We start from the raw sequence: 25,101 nt of genomic DNA, 5'->3' as shown, positions 1-25,101 counted from the left end.
AACTCTCTAAAGCCTGTTGATCTTATGACTTTTTTTCACATCTAACTTCTTTTAAAAAAAAAAAAGAATCAGAGGGTGAAATGGAAGGAGGTGACATGCTTGTTTGAACTTGCTCCCTCTTGAGACTCACGGCACGCAGCCTATACCATCTCCCTCCGCATTCCTGGGGGATAGGGGGAGAGATAATCTGTAGGTTAAAAAAAAAAAAAAAGTGAGGGGAAAAAAAAAAGAATTTCATTTACCTCGGTAACTGCTAAGAATCTTTTCAGAAAAGCCTGTACTCCTGTCACAAACTGACACGAGGTGAGCAAAGCGACTACTCGCAGCGCAGAGAGGAGTTAGCTGGAGGACGGGAATGGGAAAAAGAAACAGCAGTTAGCAGCCGGGAAAGAGGGATTTTCAGTTACGGGAGGTGACAGAGAGCAGAGATCAAATTCCAGATCCACTCGGGGGCCCGCGGCCTGCCCTCAGGTACCCCCCTGCGGTTTCGCTCAGCGGGCACAGGCCCGGAGGGAACCGGCTCGGGCGAACGGCCGGGGTCTAAAGGGGAAAGGAAGGAGAAGCGGCGCCGCCTCCTCCTCCTCCTCACTGACCCGTGCCCCCTCCTCCGCCGCCGGCTCCTCTTCCCCAGCGCCCGCGCCCCCGCAGGCTGCCGCGGCGGGAACCCCGAGCGGCGGGAACCCCGAGCGGCGGGAACCCCGAGCGGCGGGAACCTCGCGCCCCTCGCTCCCGCCGGCGGCTCGCCCCTCGGTGTGGGCCGGCGGGAAGGCGGTGCCCGGGCGGGGGAGGCGGCGCCTGGCCGGTAGGACGGGCCGAGCGGGGGAGTTTATCCCGCTTAGGAGGGAACAGTTTCTCCCGCTGAGACTTGACAGCGCCAGGTCAGTGCGGGCTACGCGGGGAGGGGGGACACCTTCCCCCGAGGTGAGGGGGCCGGCGGAGGCGTGAGGAGAGCGGCGGGCTGAGGGGGACGCGGAGGTGAGGGGCCGGCGGGGCTGTTGGGGGCGAGGGGCAGCGTGCGCCCCGGGCCGGGGAGAGGGCTGAGCCCCGGGCCGGGGGAGGCCGAGATGCCGGGGATGTTCGGGGCGGCGGGGAAGGAAGGTGGCTCGGGGTGGGGAGCGGGGGAAGGCGGTGTCAGTGGGCTTTTCCTGGGGCGGGGGAGAGAAGCGGAGCGTTGAGGGAGTGCGAGGCACGGCCTCGAGGGGAGAAGATCTGCCGGGACGGACCGCCGGTGCCCGTGGGCGGGGAGGCGAGGAGGGAGGGAGATGGCGGGGAGTCCCCCCCGCCCCCGCCCCGGGGAGGGCTCCAGGTGCGCCGGGTGGGCTGCGCCGGGGGCCCGCGGGCGCTGCGTCCATGGTGCTGGGGGAGCCGCGGCCGCGGGGGTCAGCGCGGCCCTGCGGAGGGGAGGGTGCCCGGGGGGACGGGGGGTCAGACCCGGCCGTTGCGAGGGGCAGAGCGCGGGGTGTCCCTTCGGGGCGAGGGGCGGGCAGGGGAGCGTGGCTGCTCACCTGGCTGACCCGCCTCATGAATGAACAGACTTCTCTATTTTCTTTTTGTTTTTTTTTTTTTTTTCCTCCCCCAAACGTCTCAACCGCAGAAAGTCGGGGAGCCTTTCAGAGCCCGTACCGGCTGAGATGCTGTGTTGCAATGTATTATGTCTTGGTGGCATGCCTCAGGTCCGCAGGAGCGTTTTGTAACCTTCCTGGTGTCATTTCTCTCCAGGGTACTCCACAACTGGAGAGCGCAAGTTCCCGTGGTGTTGTAACTTCGGGGCACTGTGTACACATGACAATACAACGCTGACTTTACAGTGATGTATTTATTAATATCAGTGACGTAAGACTGGCATCTGTTCTGATGAAAAGCTCCGGAAATTATCAATTTCTCCATGCTGTGGGCTCTAGGTTCCTTTAAATCGTAAGGATCGATGCTAATTATCCCTGAAATAACTAGGGTTGTGGGCGAGCCCTTTATTTGTGACTTGCTGCCCCATCTCTGAACAAGCTTTTGCTGTGGAACGTGATTGTAATGTTCCATTTTAAAATGAGTGTTCAAAACAAGAAAAAATATTTTTTCTGGTACCAATTAGTCCGTAATTTAATCAGTAATTTACCTTTTAAAAGGTTACTATGATTTGTTACTAGTTAACTAAAAATTCCCAGTGTACACCAAGTAACTATGACATACGATACTCAATGCTTTCCTTTGAAAAGAAGTTTCACATGTTGTGCTCCCAGAATTTGTTGCATGAAGTGTTTGACATCATTATTCTCTTCGGCTGTCACAAAAAGATTGCTGCAAAAATTACTTAGAGATTTAATTATGAGATTATAAGAAATCACTGAGCAGTGCGTTAAGGTGTGTGGTACAATATAAGCATGGACTTGTCAAGGGGAGAGAGAGTTGAAAAAAATGGTTGGCATGGACTTTGAATGATAACCAATCAGAAGTATAATTTAAAGGTATCTCTACACAGGCAGCTTTTGAATTTGAATGTTTTCAGGCATCAGTTTTGTGAAATATCTCATTAACTGTTAGTGGTTCAGAGATTATGTGTCTGTAAACAGCCTTAAGATAGTATGTATTTCTTAGAAATGCCTCAATGTCAAATTCTTGGATAATACACTTTATTAAACATCAGCATTCGATGAAACTTCCATTACAATCTAGAATATACAAATAATTCTTTTTCTCCTGATACAAACTTATATTTCGTATAATACATTATCACAAAAAATGAAGGTGGCAAAATCTTAGAATTTAATTGAAGAGTATTGAAGCCGTGCCTTTTAACCTTCCTTATGATGCTGATAAAAACACCCGCTATCAACACTGCTTCTAAATCTGACTCTTCTGTTGATTTTTTTTAAACTATCACAGGTCCATTTCTAAGTCAATAAAACAAATTTAGGCCCAGCTTTAATTATTATCAGTATAATTTTCTATCTATAGCAATGGCTAATCAAGTGAATTTTGCTAAGTGTTATATTGTAAAAACAAGGAAAAGTTCAAAAGTAGAACAAAACCTCTGTCTTGTACAAAGCTGGACTAAATAATGAAAAGTATACTTAATTTTTTTTTTCACCTTGATTGCTGAGGCCCTCTTTTGGTTTTGGGTTTTTTTAATGTATAATCTGTTCTGAATGTTGTTGAATATATTTAGTAGCCAATTTTTGTAGCCTAATTGTGAATCGCTAGTTGTGCATGTTCGAAATTCAGATTTTAAGTTTCTTTTACTAGCTTTTGTCAAAAGGATCATTCCCGTATTCTCTTCTGGTGTGCAGTAAAACAGTTTCCAGGGCAGTTACTCAAGAGAAATTAAAATACAATTATAAATTCTCCATGCTAGGTTCTTTTGAAGTCATGGATACAATACCTTCCATTAGTTATTCCTACTAGCTTCATTTTTTAATCACTGATAGACTTACTGAATTTAGCATGATGTTAGGTGAAGAGTGCTAATTATTCCATGCTGTATTTCCATAATGATATCTATTTTTTTAAACAGTAGGGATCTCTTTTTCAGCTGCTTCATACCAAATGTTCTCTGTGTGTCAGTTAACTTTTTGTGAACTAACAAAAGGAAAAGCTAGAAATAATCCAAAACAAGAGAACATTGTTATACTCAAGTCCTGCATACCCATGTCGCAAACAGACGTTGGGGTTTCCCATTAACAGGTCAGTTCTTAAGGGTTTCATTTAACTCTTAGAGAGTGCTTGGAAAAAATCTCACCCTCGCCTCCTTTTTTTTTTTTTTTTTATTTTATTCCCTGTGGAGGCCTTTCCAAGGCAGAAGGAGAAATGAAAGAGCTGTAAGATTTGTCTTCAGATATTTAGATTCGCAGGAATATGAAATGTAAATTGATTCCCATGTTAAATGATAAACCTCTTACATTTCTTTTGTCTGTTCCTCGCCACCCCTGTGCTTTTTTAACGAAGGATAGTCTGATTTTTTTTCAGTTGTGCTTTTTTTCAAATGAAAGATTGTCCGTCTTTTTTCAGTTGTGCTTTTTTTCAGGTTCCAGTTACAAAGTATGTCAAAAATACAGGTGCTAAGCAAATTGTCACCCTAATTCTAGCACCTGTGGTGAGTGAGGCTTGGAATACTTTCAGGTCTTGCAGGCATAAGGAGATACGAAGGAGAAAATATAGGTGGCAACCGTAGGAAAGACTAAGTTTCTGCTTCAGTATCAGGTCTTCTACTGCAACATGGACTTCTCTTTTGCCTGTTGCTACAAAGATATCAGCTCTTCTCACACCACAAGGCAAATGTACAACTAAACCTTTCATAGGTTTTTATTCTTTTAATTTAGGGGAGGGGGAAAAAAAAAGAGCAAGGCCTAGTCCGCAGTCTTCATATCTGACAATTTCCACAGAACTTAAGTCAATTTGATCGGGGTCACATTTTTCTCCCACTCCGCCCCACCTTCCATTATGTTATATGGCCTGTTTGTCCTCTCCTAAACCACTTTATAGAATTGAACTAAACAGTTACGTCATTCTCCAATTAAAATTCATGATACATGAACTATATAGATATTTTTAATTACCTGTGTGGCACTAGTACCTAGCAACCTAGTCAAGACTGGGGCCATCTTGTTACTCACTTAACTGAAAAGGTTGTCCCTCTTCTTAGTACTGTATAATCTACGACATGAGAGTGCAAATAGTTACCAATTTACAACAGAGACACCATGTAATAGTGAGATTGATGCAAAAATTTTAATTTAAAATGTCAGTGTGTTGATTTATGCTTACAACACTAGTAGATTCTTACAGCGGTAATAGATTCTAATCTGCATCATGACAAACACAAAAAAGTTAGGTACGTATGTGATAACATTTACAGCCAAAATACCCCTCAACTTCTAAGCAGCACCCTATTCTCTAAATACAGCTGGTTTTACTCTGCAGTTTCACTAGATTTCACTGCAAGTAGGAAAATTATCCTGCTTAGAAAGGGGAAGATATGCAGCTATCTCAAAAGCCAGGCTGTGAATTTCTGGAATCAACTAGCAGATGATGCTCTGTGGACTTGCATAAGCCACCCCCTTCCCTCATGACTAAGCAGATCACCTCCATGCCATGCAGTCTGCACATTCGGGACAAAGTCTATGAATTCAAGTCTATGAATCCCAAAGTCTACTCTGCTAGTTGATAATTAGCAATTGAAAAACCACAAAGCTTACGTAGCTTTGTGTATGTATGTCTGGGCATAAATATGCTTGATGACTGCTAAGATGAACATATGTGTATGGTTATGTACATACTTGTAGGCGACGTGTGTGTGTAGGTAATGTATTAACCCTATGTTATAGAATGACTTCCTACTTCTCTCAGTAATGTTGAAAGGCTATATATAACATCTGATAGCAGAGTATAATAAATTTTGGATGATATCCCAACAGAGAAATACACAGAACATTCCACAGTAGCAAAAAAGAGATTATGTTTGTTTATTGGAAGATGCATAGGCTCTAGGAAAAAAAATCCCAGGTTCATGCAGGTCAGTGGTGGTTCTGCTATTTCAGAAGGGTCAGGTTTGCAATCTATGTGCAGCGCTAGAAATTGTGTCCTGTATATGGCTTGCTTCCATGCAATTACTATTGCAGTCACTCTGTGGTTTTACTGTACTGAAAATATAGGGTCCAACTCTAAACAAATTGCTGTTTGCTCAGTGAGACTAAATGCCTGAAATTACATAACCATGAATATATATTATAGCAAAAGTCCTACATATTTTTCTTTAAATTGTTTAAGAACTGCCAGTGTAACAGGAGTAGTGTATTTATCTGCCTTTTGTTCTGGAATTTGTATGATACATTTCTTAATGTATTTTAACTCTAGACGAAATACTAACATTGCAGTTGATATGAGTTTATTCTAGACCTTCAAATTAGACATGAGTTCTAGTCTTGGTCTTGTAACAGCTATTATGGGAAGAAAATATTATACTTTGTGCTGTTTTACGGGTTATTGGATTTTCATGATCTCCATGGGGACTCATGTCTTTCCCCTTTATCAGATATCTGATTGTGACATATTTTAGATTCCCTTTTGCCAGAATCCTGTACTTTTTTTTTTTTTTTTAATGGGAGACCTCCAGCTATGATTCCTCTAACTTACCTGTATGTATGTATAAAATTCTAAATATGTTATTTTCCTACAAACACTTTTAGCTGTCATGGAGTAGGCATACAGAGTAAGTCAGAGTGAGGGAAGCTGTGTTTTTCCGCTGAGTTTAAGCAAGTTACTTTTCAGAGAATGTCATATTTGCCCAAAGTAGCCCTGCCCAGAATTACGATCTTGTCTTAAACTTTTTACACAATATGTGATTACACTGCATTGTATAAAATAGGATTGTGTGTTATAATATTGTCTTGTAAGTCCATAGTACTTGTGTGTTTGTTTAGATTTATTGAACAGAGATGTTGTGTAACTGCTGTAGCCGTTCATGGTTGTGTAGCAGCAATTTTGAAGTTTGAGAGGCTCTGAACTGAGGTTGCTATCTATATACAAATAGAATGATGTGCATTTTCAATATTTATGCTAGGGGAATATTTTAATATTGCTGTGAAATAAGTTCTCAACCATGGTGGTGTGAAACATATGTCAGACTACAAAAAGAGTCACTCTGTTACACCAAAAAAAAAAGGAACTATGAAAAGAAAAATGTTAATTACAGGTTTTAACACTCACACCAAGATCTTCTAGCAGGGGTGGTCAGAAAAACAGGTTTTACTACCTAGACCTGGTGCTTTGTGGTGCTATCTAATATGGGGGCTTGTGGAAAAATGCAGCCACTTCTATTTACTGCCTTTCATAATGTACATATTTCCTCGTGATAGGTTTAAGTACTGACTTTTTACGTCTACAGTAAATAAAACTGAAGAGTTTTATCCTTTCATCTTGAATATGTTTTACTTGGAGTTACTGTCCACTGTTCCCTACAGTGGTATTTCAGCTACAAAATTTTATGCTGAATCTCAGTTTTTAAGCACAGTAGAAGCATGTTATAATGTGGTATATTGCTAAATTGATTTTTAATCCTACCGAAGAATGTGAAAAAGAAAATAAAGCAGAATTTTATTTTTGGTTACACCCAGAGAAATCTATAGATAAGCAAGTATAGAAGTATATGAGGGCGAAAGGTTGCTTTATTTAGACAGAATTTTATCTGTATTCTCTGTATACCTTACTCAGGATCATATTTAATTGAATCATGAGAAATTTTGAAGAGGCCACAGGCCGAGGTTCTCATTTCCTCCGGGACGATGAAAAATTATTTTATCTGCTATTTGCTTTCTAGCTTGTAGTATGTCTGAAACAAACTTCTTGCACTGACCTAGTGATGTAGCTGTTCCTCCAATTCTGCTGAAGTTAACCACTGATAGTGGATGGATTTACTTCATGGAATCACTAAAGTTCTGTGAGATTTTTACTGTATTTCTTTTCTATCACCACTCCTGGCTGCCATCATTTGCATACTGCGTATCTGAGATGCCTTATTTGTACATCAAGGCATGTTAGCATATTTGATTTTTAAAATTATTAGAAATATTAAGAAAAGCAGGCTAGTGTTTTATTTCTTTTAAATATCCTGTAGTGATTGTCAACATAAAAAGAGTTTGACAAATGACTGCATATTGCAAGACACTCATATAAAGGAGGAGATTTTTTGAGTTTTGCCTAGGACATGATTAAAGAGTGTGGAAACAAAAGTTCTGCAAATATGCTTTCACTTTCAGAATTTCCAGCTGTTGCTGAAGATGGTTTGAGATGATAAACAAGATGAAACTTTAAGCTTTATTTAGAACAAAAGGATTTCACATTAAATCAGTTCCCAGAATGAAATAAGCATCATTAAAAAGGTTTGTTTCCTGGATTTTTTTTGTTGGTGTTTTGTTGTTGTTGTTGTTGTTTTTTCTTGGTTTTTTTTTTTTTTTTTTTCATATTTACACTAGACCTGTTGCTAGACTCACTAAATTGGACTGGAGTAGGTTATTTAGTAAAGATCTCAGCTAAGTATGACTTGTTACAATTAACACAGAATAAGTTTCAAAATTAGTATTACAAAAGTTTATTATGACAAGTCCTATATTTAAGATAGGAAATAAGCAAACATTGAAGAATTACTTTGAAAAATTTTTAACAATGATTTTAAGGTATTTTTCATTATCGAAACAATGCAAAATAATTTCCAAAAATCCTATGGAAGTTTTATTAGTAGTTCCTTGCTTGCTTTTTTTTGCTTTTTTTCCTTTTTTTTTTTTTTTTTTTTTTTTTTTAATATTTGGATGTTTGCACTTAAGAAATGCTATTGCAAGCAAATTCCACACTTGCTTTCCATGATTAGCTTGCCAGTCGATCTTGGTTCTCTGTTGCAAGCGTCTTGGAGTATTAGCTATGATGTGAGCTTGCCAATTGTCTTGAACTGGTTAATTGTTTTTGTAATGCAGAGAAGAACATTATGGTATGATGAATAAGAGACCCAAGAGGGTTCCTTACACAGTTTCCTTTGGGCACTGCCCAAAGACTTGTTCTTTGGGTCTGCCTCATGTGATCAGGCTGGCTAACTTTACCCAGTTAAATTGGGTGCGGCGGATATTTATTATGTTCACAATATCTTATTTAATTTGGGGTTTTATATGAATCCAATACCCCTACACCTTGTGTAAAATATGCACTTGAAATCATTGTGCTGTTTTAGGTTTTACTTGGGCAAGGTAGGATAAAACATCAGGTTATGCAAGTTACTTTCTGACATAGGTAATGACATTTGAGGAATTACTTTCTTAGACCAGGATTACTAGTTTATTAAGAAATAGTTATTACAGCACAGTTGGTGTAGGCAGGAATTCTTGACAGTGCTTGAAGAAGTACTGGAAAATCCTCCAGTATCAAGAACCCATTATTCCTCCAACAAAGATGTTTTCTTGTAGATATGTTTTCTTGAAAATTTTTGGCAATAAAAACCTTAATCCAAAAATAGAATGTTAAAAATATATTTTTCCCACAAACATACCTTCATTTTTTAATTTGCATTAAAAAAACCACTTAGCATGCTAACGTCATAGTTCACAGTAACTGATCCCATTATGAAATGAGTCTGTGTCTAAGGGGCTGTCACTGTTTTCATTGTTCTGTGCACTGGAATACGGTATCTGTCAAATTTTTAATGAGTCACGGTTTTGTTAAAAAAGGCATTTTTTTATGCAATAAGAGTTACATGCAGTACAGCAGCCCTCTGAGTTCTACATAATATGCTGTTTCATCCTTCGTGACGTAATCCTGAGGATGTGGAAGTTATGTGCATTTCTTTCCATTCTTTTTTGGGTCACCAGAGTGCCAATTTTGAGTAGGTGAGAGATCAAATGAAAACCCAGAAAACTGCTTTCTGGATATTTTATCCATTCTGTTTTTAAAAGATAAAAATATTATCAACAGTGTTCTGCTTCTTTACAAGCAAAAATATCCATAAAACAAAATCTGTGCAGAATAGGTGGAGTACTATGCAATGCTAAGATAGGCTCAGGCTTTAAAATATTGTGAAATAGCTAGAATATCTTTCATCTTAATAGAAGCTACTGGTGTTCAGTATGATTAGATTAATTGCAGTGGTGGATTAAGACAGGGATCTAAGGCCAGTGTGGGACTTTGGAGGCCCAGCAGAGAAGAGGGCTGGGAAGAAGTGAAAAAGCTGTCCATAATGAGTATCAAGAAAGGAAATTAATTAATTAATTAAAGGAAATTTTGAAGGAAGGCAGTGGGAAGATCAGCTAAGACTGTTGTTTTTCTTTATTTATTTAGCCCTTTTTGTCTTTGCCAAATAAGATATTAAAAAGCAAGGAAATTCTTTAAAAATACAGATGTTTCAGTTTCTTTCCCAAAGTTTATAGTTTGTTGTTGGAACCTTCTTGATTTTTTTAATTCTTCTCTCTGGTCTCTTATGAGATTTTCAGCTTTTCTTGGTCTAAGATATGCTGACAATGCCATAATGTGGTCTTTCACTGTATTTTGGCATTCCTACTCATTGTTCTTTTCTGCCCAAGTTTGTTCTGTTTTTTAAATCTAGCCTTATTTATTACTCCTTTGAGAACAGGAACTGTCTCATATGCTAACAACAAGTGACAGCTTTCCTGTCACTAAGGACAGGAGAACAGGCAGTGAATATTGCTGAAGTCTGAGGTAAGTTTAGAATAACAATAACTTGTACATACTCTAAATTTGATATACTGTAGTGTGACTGCATTCTCTGACGCAGGCTGTGCAACAGATTCCTGTCTCCTCCCACATCCACTAACAGGAAGGCACAGCACAATGTTATACAGCATGTGGCAATTTTAAACTTCTGCTGAAGCTTGACCCTTAGTCGAGAGGGTAACTCTTTTGCTGTCACTGATGAAATAACTGTATTATGAATCTCCTTATAATGTCGGAATGAATGGATTTAAATTAAAAAACCAAACCAAACCAAACCACAATAAATTGGTAGACATGCAAACAGTGAGAGACAGTAGAACCGTCTCTCCCTTTCCTCCCCAACTCTGCATTTAGAAGGGAAGAATAAAGGGAGGAAAAGGTTTGAGGTGAAAAAGGTGAGAGACCCAGTGTAAGGGGGAGAGACAAAGTAGAGAGAAACTCTAACTGTCCTGGAAGGAAAGCATAAAAAAAGCAAGGAGGAAGAAGAAATTGATGCAGGTATGGTTGCCACTTTCCTGACAATTAGTCCAGGAAGGGCTAATGAATGTAGTAATTATACCTGGCAGTTACTCTGTGGGAGGAAGGAATTCTTTGGAGTTCAGAATGGTAGGAGTGATAGAGGGCTCATTTAGCTGTGAAAATGGAAGTTAAAGACAATGTAGGCTAAATACTAAATAGCATTGTTTTCTGATTCTAGTATGTCACATAAATTGTTGTATAGCTCCTCAAAGAAAGCATCTTCTGAATAAGAATTTCTGAAATTAAATTAGAGAAAAAAAATTGGAAAATCTGCTGCAGAGATGAGTGCATTGTGAAGAGATACTGACAGACCCCATAGGACCTTCATCTCCTACGAGCCATTATTCATAACAGATTCCCTTATGTCCTTTGATGCTGTACAGCCCATCTGAAGAACAGTCAGTTTTCTTCTACAACCATAGGGCATATGGATTATTTTAGCTCATAGAAGCTAGGGGTGATTTTAAGGTGCTGATTGTATCCAGTATGTTGCTACCTGTTCTCAAAGCAGGAGATGAGATAAATAGTAAGCAGTTTCCAGTTTGCTATAGTGTGGCCATTTTTATATTGTGGACTTTTGAAGGAGCAAAATATTTCTTCTGTTTTCATGTGACACAAACATAGACAGGTAAATGCCTCTGTTAGATGGCAATTACAAGGATTTGATAATTTTACTTGCTTTGTCTGTCTGAGTATCAAGAACGTAACGTGTATTTTAAAGTTTTCAGTCTCTGCAGTTTCTTTTTGCAGAGAGATAATATTTCCCTGGAATGAGGTGCGAGCTTGGTAAAAATAATTCAGTACATTTTATGTTAGTGCTCAATGAAACAGTGAACAAAGGAAATACATGTTCGGTGAGATTTATGAGACGTTCACACTGGTGCTGAACGTCTTCAGAGTTGCATGCTTCCCGTTCCTGAAATCTAAGAGTACCTACTACATGTATTCCGAGCTTGCAGGCAGAAAGTGGGACCACCAGTGGAAGAAAAGCTGAAACAAAATTAAATAACATGGTTAAGAGGAAAAACAAAACAAAACCTCAAAGCAATTCCATTCCCTAAAGTCAGAGAAGTCTAACTGAACTCAAAAGCTAGATCCATACTAGTAAATTAGAAAGTGCTGTAATTTGGGCACAGGGTTGGGAACTGGATTGTTAAATGGTTGAATTCCCTGGTCCAGTTTTAGCTCAGCCAACTAAGAGCCATTCAAACACTTTCCAGAAAAGCTTTGGGAGTTAGCATAGGCCGTGGACCGCTTGCAACAGGCCATTTAGGTATTGCCACAGAGGTTTGATGACTAAAAAGACTTTGATAATGTGAGTGGAAGAAATATGGCCAGAGGGGGAGTCCAGGTACTCTTTAGTTTATTAGTATAGCTGAAACTGAATTAGTTTAAATGCCTTTCAGATTTGTTATAATTTCCTTTCAAGTTTCTTCCTGCCTATGGACCAAGATGAGCTGTGCTTAATGTTCCATTCATAGATTTTTTTTTTTCTTCCTCTAAAAAAAATCAATAATTTACAGCTTGGAGATCTTTGTAAGTTTGAAAGCCTACAGCACACAAGAAAGAAATGGAAGTTGTATATTTGGCAAAGTAGAGGCTGTAGATGGTTGGTGTTCTATGAAAAGAAAAATCTATATAAGTCGTTTTAGTCTATTTTGTATGTCCATACTCCTAAAATTTTTTTCTAACCTCTGGTGAAGGATCAAGGATTGGAGCTTATTTCACATGATGGGAAAATTCTGTATTTATACATCTGTCCTGAGCAGATGTTAGTAAAATAGTTGTATAGGACATAGTCATTACTCTGAAAAATACGAAAAATATTTCGAAATTTTTACTGTCCTACTGTCTGTTCCAAGAACTATAGATAACTAACATTGTAACTCGCCTTTAAAGAATACATTACAACTTGTTTGCTCTCAAAATTCTTTTTGGCTCAAGTGAAAGTACACAGTGCAAACAAAGTTATGAAATGTGTACACAAGGTGTGAGACCAGATGGTTATACTTGTGTATAACTTTATGGTGCTGATCCTTCACGGGAGTTGGTGCAATCTGACCTTTATGCTCACCATCCCATTGATTTCAATGGGATTACAAATGAATATTAGGGCCAAATCAGACGGACTCATTTTCCCCAAGTAGCGTCAATAAATAAGGAATTAATTTTTATTTTTTTTAAATTAAATAGAAAGCACAGAATTGTAAAATCTAAACAGATGAACATGTATTTTTAGACTTAAAAATCTCAGAGCTTTTTTTTTTTATTTGACAATGTGGCCACTATTTTACACCTCATTTCTGTTGTAAGAGTTGATAAATATTTTAACTGTTAAAATCTTTTCAGCTGTGCCACTATTGATTCAATTAAAGCAGCAGAAAATACCATGTTTTGTTAAAACTTACAAAGATAAGGCAACGACCTACTGTAAGTGATTAAACAGACAAAGCATTCAAGAAGAAACATAGGGTAAGTTACAACATTTTTCAACAGGATGAGGCACTAAGTTGCTAATAAAAATATGACAAATCAGACAAAGCACAATGTAAGATGAAAATTTTAATATTTTAACTTCAAATAATTGATTGGCAATCTCAGAAGCAGCATGTAGAGAAGGAAGTTCTGTTTACCTTTGCAAGAAGGACATTGTCTTGAAGATGGGAAACTAGAGATGGGGGAAAGCACTGCATGACAATTATTTATATAGGAAAACTACCCCAGGGCTTCTCAATCCTTTGTGTTATCCTTCATTAAAGAGTAATCTTTAAAGTAGTTTCGTAGAAACAAGCCAGTGTCATTTTTAACCCACCCCAAACTGGATTAAGTTAGGACCTTGTTACATGTGATGTACACAGCGGCACGACCACAGCCAATCTAAACCGGATCAGGAAGAGTAATCCAGAAATGCAAAGTTCCGTAAAATTGTTTCCTGTTTTCTGAATCTTGAAGGCATGTTTTTGTTTTTTTTTTTTTCAAATCGCTGCACCTTGGAAAATCTTAGCTAAAACAGGAATTAAGCCATTCAAAAAATTGGTATCTGCTGTGTTTATGTCCAATCATGTCAAATTTTTCAAACTTAAATTATTTGTAGTGAAGCCAAGAGTAGCACCGAAGGACAAACAAAGGAAATAGTATGTGTATTATCCTGGCTGTTAAAAAGTATTATTCTGTCTTGTCCAAATTGTTCAGTAGAACCAATTAAGTTAGTTTCCTATGGATATGTCTTTTAGGAATTTTTCATTTGTTTTTTCTAGTATTTACTACAGAGTGACCACAAACTGTTAGTCTTTCAGTAGCGGCACTAACAGCAATTTAGGCATATTTTGTTAAAACTCCTTTACCTTGTAGTCAGTTCTGGCTGAAATAAGCCAATGTTTTCCAGAGCTATTGGGTGGGGGTGAAGAGAAAGAGACCAACAAAGACACAGTTGGAAACAGTGAATGTTATAAGCCTTCTTACTTTAGCCTTCTTACATTTATCAAATGAAAAATTTGTCTTTTAGTGGTCATTATTTAAATCAATCTCTTAAATAAATATAACTGCTTTTATAATATGCTTCAAATTGCACTCGATTATACATTTTGAAGTGTTCTACATACCTTTGGGATGTGCTGGCCATCTTCAGGAGCCACTGAAATGTGGAACTTTTTAGAAAGACCTTTTGGAATAAGGTTGTATCTTAGTATCACTACAAGGAATGGGAAGCACCAGAAATCCCACAGGCAAATATGTTCCCTTTTGGTAATTTAATCATGGCTTCCAGAGCAGAAAGCACAGAAAAGCATCTTAACGTTTTCATTTTATTCTTAGTAGCTGTTAATCTTCTGAAATTTCCTTTCCTCTGTGTTTGAACTACCAACTGTTATTCAAAATTATTCCAAATCATAAATTCATACAGGTTGAAACTTTTTCAAGAGTATAAAAAAGAAGTTTGTGGCCTCTGGGAGAGTAAATTCCAAGGTTAATTTATAACTAAAGCAAATGTATCTATAAAAAGAAAAAAAAAGCTCCCTAAGAAACATGTTAACAAATGACAAGAAAAAAAGAGGCTTGATAAAAGATATCAGAACTTGTTTGGCACCAGTGATTTTATGACTGAGGAATTCAATTATAGGTGTGTTGGGAGTACCAAATCACAATTCTTTAAATTACTAATGGGAGACAAAGCTCTTTATCATGGTCTGAACGTGTTCACATGAAATGTCCAGTCCTGCCCTCTGTAAATGAACTTCTGGTGCATTGAGAGTCTGTGCCACCAGAGTAGAAAAAGATACACAATTTCTGTTGAACCACTTTTCAAACATGCCTGTTGATACACTCTTCTATTAGAAATTATGTTAGACAACAGATTTCTTCCTGTAGGTTTGTGGTATTCAGCTTGTAATTTTTTCCTTCTATATTGTTAGCATTTTTCTAGAATCTTCTTAGATTTGTCTACAGAAAATTTAAGTATCATAGAATCACAGACTGGTTTGGGTGCGATTGGACCTTCAAAGCCCATCCAGTCCAACCCCCCAGCAAGGCGCAGGGACATCTCCAACCGGATCAGGTTGAAATATGTGGCATCAGTGTACTCTACTGCAATACGCAGTGAATTATGTCAGTTTGGATTTGTTCGCTCCTTTGTTAGATACATCAGTTTCATAGAGGTCTTCAACCACTGATGTAGATAATGACTTTGTACTTACCCAAAAGAGACAGATTAGCCTCGAATCAATTGCAAATGAACTCCTACAGTCTGCATATAATCTAAATTGGTTTTAAGGCTGTCTGCTACTTGCTTGTTAAGAGTAGTAAACCCATATCTCTTGCTCAGTCATTGAAAGAGGAAGGGCTGTTTCTGGAAATGCAAATGTAACTAATGGGGACAGCCCCCTGTTAACAGCTGTTGCAGGAAAATCTAAAGGACTGCATTTTGTTTGCGTGGCCAAATTACAGCAGACAGTATGCATTACTACTATATGAAGAACTGCAGACCAATGAAACTCCTAAAGTTGGCTGAGGCTGGTTTAGGAATCATTTGAGTCATCGAACTGTTTTGTTGGACATGTCTTTGCTATGACATTCAAATATGAGCATCACGATTTTATATGATACTGCATTACTTTATTATAATGTGGCATCATTATAAGAACATTATACACACAATGCCTACCCAAAGTACTAAGTCAGTAGACTACGCACATGAAAAGCTAAAAAAAAGTAATTTATTTTGTTGTTTGCATAGAAAAGGCTTAATCTGTAAAGCTTTACCATGAATATCAAAAGAGCAAAATATCTAATTATTTTTAGCCATCTCTTTATCGACTCACTGATTTTACTTTCAATGTGAAAATTATTCTATTCTGAACAAAAACTTATTAAAAGTTGTTAGCTTTGCCATCTTGACCATTTGAAAATTTTCAAGTATAAGCAGCATCATTCAGCTTCTAATTGTTTAACTAATTATCTCTGTGGGCTTCATCGACACAGAGAGATAATGTTGAATGTTTTAAGTTATTTTAAAATTTTTACTATATATAAGTATTTAACCACTGTTATTGGTAGTTGGTAATCAGCCTGTGTCACAAAGAGAGAGATCTGTCCTCTACAGAATAGTTTAGAGCGAGAGATTATTTTAGCTGTTCTGAAGCAGCCTCTAGAGGAGCCTCTCTCACTGAGCACCAAGGAACTTCAGATTTTATTCTCACTAGCCGTTTTGAATACCTGCCACACAGAAAAAAATTGAGAACTGATTTTTCAGCCACCTGCTTTTACATCAGCTTCATGAGATCCCAGGAAAAGTTATGTTAATATAATAAGCATGGAAATGCTGAAGTGTGTGGATTTGTGAGAAAAGATCTGTATTGTGAAGAAAAACAGTACTGTAGAGGTAGTAATTGTTCACCCAAAGGAATATGAATGTGTTCCAGAAACAAGGATTGTCTCACAGCCGGTGCTACTATGGTCTTCTGAATGCAAGGAGACCATAGGCCTTAAAATTCCTCAAAGCCTACTCTCAAATGACATTGCAAAAAAAAAAAAAAATTGGGTGAAAGATTCAGGGAAATACCTTTGTTATGTTCCTGGTTTTGTTTTTTTTTTAGTTAACGTACCGCATGACTTTCCTCTCAACCTCTAGGAATGCATTGGATGTCTGTCAAGACCACAAAGTTGTCCGTACTGCAGAAATGTATGAAAGTTGTCTCTATACGGAGTTGCCATTGCTCTTTTCCTTATCTGTGAAGGAAACACAGCAACTCCCACTGGGGAAATTTCATGTTAACTTGATCTTAAAATAAAAAATCAAGGGAAAGGTCATATCCTAATAAGCTGTGCAAATCTAAATTCCCAGGGAGCTTCAGAGTGACATTGTATGACTAGGACATTAACAATTTTCCAACAATGTATTTTTGAACTGCTTCCAATAGTGTTTTTAACATTCGAGAACAAATAGTAAGTTAAAGATACAACTGGCAAGATACAAGATCCAGTTGAGTCCTGAGATTCACAGTACATAGCCCATTGATAATACGGAGGCTTTGTATCTGACAAACATAATGGAATCAGCAACTTTTTCTGCTTTCGTTGAGATGTAAATCATGTGAGGAAGCTATTTATTGATCAGTTGATGTATTATTGTGATCTCGGTATCAATAGTTTCTACTCTTTTCCCCTAGTTTAGGATTATAGACCAATGATTTCCTCAGAATGTCTGAGGAAGGAGGAGGTTCAGTTTGAGAGCCTGCTTAGTATGGTATTTATCTTTGTGTTGCAGAGGTTTTGAGTAGGTTATGTTCAGATATTGACCAAGAGGTGTAGAATTCCTGTTCAAAAACATATCATTGTTGTCCCACAAAAGGGAAATTAAGTGAGCTGATAGAAATTTTACAGTCAGTTTTAAAGGAGCCAAATTATCTTATCAGACTCAGTGATCATATTACATAGAATTGTACAAAATATTCCATAGGTCCAAACAATGAACCAAGTCCAGTACCAGTCTACATCTGAAACAGTTTAGGGATTCTCAGTATACAGGGAGACCATTGTCGGGTTGTATTAGTTTTACATAGCATGCCACTCATGTTTTACAAGATCAGCTTTTACATTGGAAAGGTGTGCCTGTATAAAGCTGTGAGGTGAACACTGTCTTCTTGTAACCCAATGAAAACCAGTCTCTGCTTTGCAAATAGTTTAGTATTTATCCCATTTTGTGATGATATATTGATAGTAGTGAAGGTGAGAGATCAAAACCAGGTTCTAAATTCCCAAGCTCTCCCAGTTTAGAGGGGTGTAATGGAATTAGGTTATAGTTGTCCTTATTTTCATTCTTGTCATATCCTTCTAAACCAAGTGAAACACTGTTGGCAAAGCGTCACCTAAGCTGCTGCAAAACTATTTCTTATTTTGTACAGAGTATAGCAACAAGGTTTAAAACAGCTGTTCACACCTTGTTACACAAAGAAGAGGAAGTATACGGTGTAGGAAGCAGTCTGCTATTGAAGACCCTTTCTGATCTTTCAGATTAGAGGTGGTTCAGAAAGTTTCACTGGGAGTTTTGCGTGCACCATGAATGCAAGAAGGGTCTTATCCTGATATTCAGCTCTGTATTACAGTACATCGCACTAGATGTAATCTAGATGTCTCTTAAGAAGTTATTTTCTATTATAATCTCAATAGTACTTTAATACGATTCCTTTTACATACAACTGAATCTTTGAAGAGATCGACAGTCTGTCTTGTGATCATACTTCAAACTCAGCATATAGAAATTTGCAAACTATTGATTTTTATTTAGCAATTAAAAAGCAACAGCAAAAAGTCACAGTAAATTATCCTCAGTATATATCAGAGCCACATGATACTTAGTTGTTCACAAGCCTGCTTGAGAGGTTACAAAAAGTCACAGTAGTAACTTTTAGTTCCTCACAGTAAACTTGCTTGCCTAGAAAATGCATCTCCTTAAAGGAATAATGGAGTATGAAAATATAATTTATTGCAAGGCTAACTATTGGTATTCTGTCCAAATTAAAGATGAATAGCTGATTTAAATATAAACCAATCAAGTTATCAAGTAGCTGAGAGTATACAGGCAAAATTCCAGTGTATAATTTGTGGCTTGTAAGTAAAAATGGCATGCGTATTTAGAGTAAAGAAATATAGTTGTGTGTAATTATTCAAAATAACACTTTCCAGAAAGTTAATTAATGTTTTTTTTTTAGTATACTAACTTAGTCCATAAATGTTGTAGAAAAATACACAAGAAGTTAGTTATAAATAGAAGTATTTAAATATACATTTTTGTCTTGAATTGTGGTGGATACATCTGTTTATCATGACATGAAATTGAAAGATTTGCTGTCAGCTGTCCTCTTAGATTACTTGCAGAAGAAATTCTTAAAGTATTTTAAATGTAGAAAAAAACAAGATGATGACAAGAACACATGACAGAGAAGGGAACTGAAATTTTCTCAGTCTCTTTCTTCCCCTCTTTTTAATGCTGTTAAGATTCAACATAGCTGCTTTGCTTGTACCACTATTGTTAATGTTGCACAACCCTATAATTATTAATCTTACTGCCACAGAGTTATAACTTGATTATACACTTTTCTACTCAATTGAAACTAGCAAATGCTGTCAAAGACAGAAATGGAATGGCAGTTCATATTTTTAAAGAAAGCAGGCAAGTTTATGTGAACTGGGATGTCTATAGGCAATTGCCAGTCTCATATATAGAGGTTGGTAAAATCTGAAATCCATATGAACAGAGGTGACTGGGGCACACAGGGGTTTTCTAGCTTAGAGCTACTAGACACTTTGTGCTCTCCACAACATTTATGTGCAAAATGCCAAGTGCAATCAGAGTCTTTACTGATCTAGTCAAGCATTAGTAGGGTATTTACAGCTGAAAACAAATAAATTTACAAAAATCACCGCTTACTCTTAGTTGTTAAAGCATTTGATTAGCATTAGTTATAAAAAATAACAAAATTCTCAAAGTATAAGTTAATAACTTTTTCCGAAAGTAAATTGTTCTTAGCTGTGGATACTGTACTTTATGTTTGGTGTCCTAAAATGATGTCATTTTAACTCTTGAAAATTCCTTGTCAAAAATAGCAACACCTGTTTCCACCTTCCTTTAATAGAATGATTTGTACAGTCGTACAGTCACTATGCAGATCAAAACTCTGCTGACTTTTGAGTGTCAAAGTGCATGACAAGAGTGAGACTTGCTACGTGTGGACACTGTGGCTTAAAGATCAGCAATATTAATAACTGCAGAATAACATCAAGCACAATTTTTAAAATGTTAGTTTATTGCAGAAGCAAAGAACAGTAGCAAAAGCCATGGAACTGCTAAACAAGTGCTGTTTATTGCCAGACATATATGTTTGCTTAAACATTAATACAAATATACCCTGCTTTCTGGATGAATGACACGTACAGGAGATGCAGGAGTGAGGTACAGCTCACATGAAGGAACACATGAGTTATGTGAAATGATTTTCTCTGCCTTGGCAGGTAAAAATGTTTATTCCTTCATAGGGAAAGCAAGGCAATCTCAGTGGATGAATTGGAAAAACTTTTACTTCAAAGTAGAAATGTTGACAAAAGTAGGGCCAAATCATAGTAGACATATTCTTAGAATATTAATAACATAGAGGAAGAATAACAAACAGTAAGATAAAATAAATTATTTCCTTTTAGTTTTCAAGTGCATTGTAAAATCCGGACCTTGCCAGATCTTTTATTAGCAAATACTGTAAGTTTATGCATCAGTAACAAAGTCAGGTAACTGCAGGTTATATTTAAGTTCTTTTCAAAGTACATTAATGATTTTGAAATGAAATAAAAGGTGAAATCATGTTCTTTCCCCACTAATATTTTTGTCTGCTTTTTCTTATCAAGGGGCTGCAGGGAGAGTATTCATCCCTTCGTTCAGGTTCAAACAGCACTTACCCATTGTGGTTTTAATAAGTTACTGCTATATCCATAAGAGAAAGGGATCTTGGGGTTTTTTTCCCTTGAAATATACATTTGGAAAAGAGTTAAATATTGCCGTCAAATTCTGTGCCGCTCCCAAGGACTCATGCCAGGTTCTCAGAAAAATCTGTCACGGGGGGCCTTTTCTCAGAAAACGGCTGAGGGATGGGTGACGGAAGGCTTAAAGAACCTTGTACAATGACTGGGCATGTACTCTTTTTTGAATGATAATATAATGTTGCCCTGATAATCCATTATCTGAATGCATGTGTTGTGATATTTTCTTTTTGAGTGGTATCGGGAGTTTTGTGTGTTAGATGGTAGGAATGGAAGTTACAGATTTGAAAATAATTTGATTTGTCTGATATATCGACTGACATCCAGGACTACTTAGAGTTTGCTAGGGAAATTGTTCGCCCATAACCTTAAAATTTTAACCCATTTTATTTAGTGCAAAACCCAAGATAATGCAGTTCTGTTCTAGGGCTTCTCAGTACCATCTGTTTCACAGTAACTCTGATCCTGGGCTCTGTTTCTTCTAGTCTTTCCCTCCCCCCCCCCCTCTGTTCAGTTGTTGCCATACTTTTAAGTTCCAGTCTGTGTGAGAAGCCTTTCTGAAGCCTTTCAAATAGAAGATTCTTGTAATTTCTGTTGAAAGTGAGAAATACAATAACATTAAAGGAGTTAAGTTGGTTCTAACTTAATGCTGAGTTTTTATAGTTGATACTGTAGTATTCTTTTCCTCAGATTGCTATTATTTAGTCATAGGCAGCCTTTAAAATTAGTATTTTATATCTAGCTCTTACGATAGTCAGTTCTTAGTGCTAACCTTCCTTCAGAAAGTTTCAACCTATTTTTCTTCTGGAATATAATACAATCTTATATTGTGTTGTATTTTATACTGACACCCAAAAACCGAGAAGTTCAATAGAACTTTCAGAAGCAGAACTGTTCAAGGTAACTTAAATTTAGAGCACAGTTCATAATTAATTTATGGTGTTCATTAAATACTTTCCACAGTGTTGCACAACGTTGCAATTTCAGTCACCAAAGCAAGCTTACCCTGCTTATGACCTGATTGCACACTCCTTGTGTAGGCAGCCTGAAGTCACCTTGATGGGATCGTTTTAAAGCTATCTGGAAAAATTAATATTTAGAAAGATGGAGTACATGAGATGCAAAGAACATTGATCTAAATATGTGATAAGTATCCTACACTATTGAGAACAATAATTATTGAATCACATGTAAAAACATGTCAACATATTTTAGTTGGGAATATTTTGGAGGGTCAAAAGTACAGTAGTCAGATGACAAGAGATTGCTCTATTGCTGAAAAGTGGCTGAGCAGGTTATGTGCTTCTTAGTTCATGCAGTCGAGAAGGTTAATTTTTTTTTTTTTCTAATTTAAAAGATGAAAGAGATACATTTGTGCAACAGATGATAGGTGTACAAAAGTTCATGTGTCTTTATTATTAAATTATTTTAGTGAGGTACTCCTACTGTAGGCTGGTACAAAGCCTGCTGTTATATATAATCAATGTGGGGTACCCATTTTTCTTTTGCGTGGTGTTTATCTCGTCAGAGCAATGGCAATGACTACTATGGAGTAAAGAGTAGGGTCCTTCAGCTCTGCGTTGGGCAGCAGCGCACTCTGAAGTGGTATGCGTATCACTGGTAGGACCCTTCCACGTTTAGAGATGTCTGATAGAAGAGTTTCAGCGGCTAATGAAAACGCGCTTCAGTAACAGTGTGTAAATCACTGTATTCCACACAAAATCTAAACATATTTTGTGCTAGATTAATTTGGGGGGCATCTAGAAGAGGAGAATGCTCAATGTTAAGGCTTCTTTGATACTATTTGTCTACTTTCTCAAGCTTTGATGTGCTTGAACGAGCTTGACATCACAGAGTTTAGTGGCAGAAACTAAACAACATAGAATCATAGAATGGTTAGGGTTGGAAGGGACCTTCAAAGCCCATCCAGTCCAGCCCCCCTGCAAGGAGCAGGGACATCTCCAACCAGATCAGGTTGCTCAGAGCCTCATCCAGCCTGGCCTTGAATGTTTCCAGGGATGGGGCATCCACCGCCTCTCTGGGCAACCTGTTCCAGTGTTCTACAACTCGCATCATAAAAAATTTTTTCCTAATTTCCAATCTAAATCTACCTCCCTCTATCTTAAAACCATTACTCCTTGTCTTGTGCGCACATGTGCACATGCACATGTACAGAGACCATCATCTTATACTTGGCATGTATCAGAAATTATATAAGAAAAATTCTGTGTAGGAAAGTATGTTCCCTGTCATGCTGAGATATTTTCTTGTATTTAATACAGAAATAGCGCTAAGCATGTTAACATTAATGAGTGTGTTCTGCAACATGGTCCCTTTTAGCTTTTAGGACCTAGTGATTGTCCAACAGGTTACAATATTTTAAGTGATACTAAATAAAAAGTAGTGCTCAATCAAATTATATGCATCCTACATATAGTCTTACCATACTAAAATACATTTTACATTTTTAGTATTTTAGATAACAGCTTTGTGATGAAAACTGCTCATCCTGATATGAGAGAAGCACTTTCATGAATAATTTGCAATGTATTTGACTGCCAGGAAAACCTTTAAAAGTGGGATTTAATTCAAGGAATGAGTTTAAACTCATGTTGCATTTGTTGTTCCTCCTCCTCTTCCTGTGGGAATATTCAGTATTCTGCCACGGCAGGGAGCTGCGTTTAGGATATTAACAAGTATATTTTACCCTATTACATTGTATGCCTTATTAGCTCATCTCTTGGAAACAATACTGAAGCCACCTATCTTGTGAACATTAAAAAGCACTGACATGATAGAGTCTGAGGAAAGGAAAAAAAAAAAATCCCAGGCTTCTTACCAACAGTATTATGCATCTGTAAAAACATCTCGATAAATTCTTTACTACTACTAAGTGGGTTGAGAAAGCTTTATGTGGTTATTTAAGTATTAATATTATAAAAATTCTTCAGTGTTAGATCCAAAAAATTTTTAAATACTAAAATGGCTTAGAGAAAAAAAGTAACTGGATATTGTGCACATAATGTTGCACGTAATACAACATTTACTAATAAAGTTATTAACATTTCAAAAGGAAATACAAACTTTGTGTTCAAATTTGAATCCCATACTGGAGTACATGTATTCTAAAATTTCTTGCTAAATTGGTACTTTAGTCAATAGTTATTGACTAACCACCATTTTTAAAGAATGGAGTCCAAAATTAGTATATTAAAATACATTAAAAGACACAGTTATAATGACTTAATGAAACCAAATAAACAATGGAGTGTAAGGTTGTCTTGTAAATCACTGCAGTGCTTACACATCTCTGCTTGTATATTTTGCCATGCTACGTGCTTAAATCTTTGATAATCTCACAAAGGCTTATGAAACCACGGAGGAATTTGCAAATTTTCATATAATGAATCACGTGTGAACACAATATAAATTTACTAGATAGCATTTCTACTATCCTGGAATATTTTGGGACAGTGTTCTTTCCTGTTTAAATATAGAGGAGGCTGAACATTGCATGGTAGCTGTGAGTTTATTTTAACTCTGGGCACAGTGTTGTCACTGTGGTTAGTGAGAAACAGAAATTTTACATAGAAAACCTGGCATTTTATGAAAACCTAATTTCTTATGGATCTGTATTACAACATAGATTGGTTTATTTCTGTGCATGCATGTCTATGATACATAATTTAATAACATACCCTAACTAAAGAAGTCCTTCCTTAGCCAAGAACCGAGATTTTAAAAGTGCCTAACTTTAAGGAGGTTTTAAAATGCCATTAGCAATAATACAATATTCAAAATAAAGCATATAAATGAGTGTTTTGCTTAACTTCAGGTTAAACACTGAACTTCTATTGAAGGTATTAAACTTTCTATTGACTTCAAAACAAGTTTGATGACATCCGAAAGCACAGTCACAGGTTATGCATAAGTTTGCATATGAAGCTTCTGAAGGTGGCATTTTCTTTTAAAATACTTCTAATGGAATGTACTGAGCTTAAAAATCTAACTGAAAACTTAGAGAATGAAAAGGTTTCTTAACTCCTTGGTAATTTCTGGGGATTTTGCTGTTAATAAAAAGAGCTTATATCCATTATATGATATGACATTTTATTTTAAAATTAATTAAAAATTAGATTATCTTCTTGGAAAGACTTCTGGAACACTGTCTTAGTCACCTTATTTAGCACAGCAAGAATCCAGTTTCAAAGAATCTGGAAGCAGATTCTTCTCTCATATTGAGTCAGCGGCAAAGAAAGAATAATAATTTTTTCAAAATAGTGTAGATCAAGCTGTACAAATGTGAAGTTATTGAATTATATGAATTTCCTGTAGTTAGTAAAACTTTCATGAGACCTG

At 37.2% G+C, this 25,101-nt stretch overlaps 1 protein-coding gene across 1 annotated transcript in view; it reads left to right on the top strand.

Moving 5' to 3' along the window:
• Nucleotides 1-863: 863 nt before the first annotated feature.
• The window catches only part of PPARG (peroxisome proliferator activated receptor gamma), a 57,978-nt gene continuing 33,740 nt past the window's right edge, over nt 864-25,101 (top strand). Inside the window, exon 1 of the mRNA XM_086755324.1 lies at nt 864-878. The gene's annotated coding sequence lies outside the window, so the exon portion shown is untranslated. The remainder of the gene's footprint in view (nt 879-25,101) is intronic.

The sequence above is a fragment of the Chlamydotis macqueenii genome, chromosome 10 (genome assembly GCF_036417535.1).
Source record: "Chlamydotis macqueenii isolate bChlMac1 chromosome 10, bChlMac1.mat, whole genome shotgun sequence".
NCBI classification, from domain to species: Eukaryota; Metazoa; Chordata; class Aves; order Otidiformes; family Otididae; genus Chlamydotis; species Chlamydotis macqueenii.
Note: the sequence above shows the minus strand (reverse complement) of the source record. Positions and strands in the feature narration are given on the sequence as shown.